We start from the raw sequence: 1,582 nt of genomic DNA on the forward strand, positions 1-1,582 counted from the left end.
GACCAAACTGTGCAGCTCTGCAACTGCATCCTGGCCCATCCTCACCCTTCTGCCCCCAACTCTCACCTCCTTGTACCCCCAATATGTTTTTCCCAATAAAAAAAATATTTTTAAAAAAATTGAGTAGATACGATAGTGTGAGACACAATGTACATGACCTTTGTAGGCAAACCAATATAAAATAAAAATAGAAAAAAGAAAACCAGAAGAAACAAACAAAATTGAGTGACCCCAACAGCAAAATAGGAGAAACCTCACTACCAGCAAACAAGAAGTAAGAACATGTAATGTTGTGTCCTTCAGAGCCAGAGACTCTTGTGCCAGCCAGACTAGAACCTGCAGGAGCAGTAACTATAGCAGCCACAGCAGAAAACCAAGACCTCAGCTATGGGTTGGTTCCAATTCTATGGTGCACAACAATATGAGGAGAACCAGAGACCTTGGGACTGCTATGCCATGGACGTGGGAGTAAGAGCCTTTGCCCAAGGTTGTTGGACAACGGGGGAGAAGAAGGGGAGGCCATAACAGGCAGGACTGAAGGCTTTGTAACACTAGCCTAAAGGCACAGGGCTCAAGGCTGAGGCACCTGTGAGAACAACAAACCAGTCCTTGTTTCACCAACACCACCAACATGCAAGCAAGTCCTGCTGAAGATTATCCAGAAATGATTGGAACAGTATGTTGACAGAGAACTACCAGAAATACAAGTTGGATTTAAAGAGGCCGTGACACTAGAGACATTATCACCAATGTCAGATGGATCTTGGCAGAAAGCAAAGAGTACCAGAGGGATATCTATCTGTGTTTCATTGACTATGCAAATGCATTTGACTGTGTAGATTACAACAAACTGTGGTTAACCTTGAGGAGAATGGGAATTGCAGAACACTTGATTATGCTTATGTGAAACCCATACTTGGAAGCAGGAGCTGAATCCACTTCGTAAACAACATGCCTCTGGAAACTTTATGAACTTTGATAAAGGTCAGTAGAGAAAGGCTTCAGGCCTTTTGTTCATAGGGTCGCTATCAACAACAACAACATACTTAGACCAGGAAGCAGTCCTCAGAACAGAGCAGGAAAACACTGTATGTTTCAAAATCAGAAAGAGAGTGGGTCAGGGATGTGTCCTGTCTCCATACTTTTTCAGTCTATATGCAGAACAGATCATTTGGGAGGCTGGGCTTCATGAGGATGAATGTGGCATCAGAAATGGAAGAAGACTCATGCAGATGATACAACCTTGCTTGTTGAAACTGAGGAGCACTTGAAGAACTTGCTGCAGAAAGTCAAGGACTGTAGTCTGTCTTCAATATGGATTGACACTCAACACCAAGAAGACAAAGATACTAGCCACTGGGACAATTGGCAGCACCATGATGGACAGAGAAGAGATTGACATTAACAGTTACAGCTTGCTCAGCTCCACAATCAATGCCTTTGACACAAGAAATCAGGAAATCAAGGCGAATTGCAGTAAGTAAATCTGCTGTCAGAGACCTTTCCAGAGTGCTGGGAAGCAATAATGTCAGTCTAGAGACTAAAGTGTGCCTGATCCAGTCCATGGTTTTTGCAATTACTT

This window comes from Elephantulus edwardii, unplaced genomic scaffold (assembly GCF_000299155.1).
Source record: "Elephantulus edwardii isolate Elephantulus edwardi_28Jun2011 unplaced genomic scaffold, EleEdw1.0 scaffold00082, whole genome shotgun sequence".
In the NCBI taxonomy this organism is placed as follows: Eukaryota; Metazoa; Chordata; class Mammalia; order Macroscelidea; family Macroscelididae; genus Elephantulus; species Elephantulus edwardii.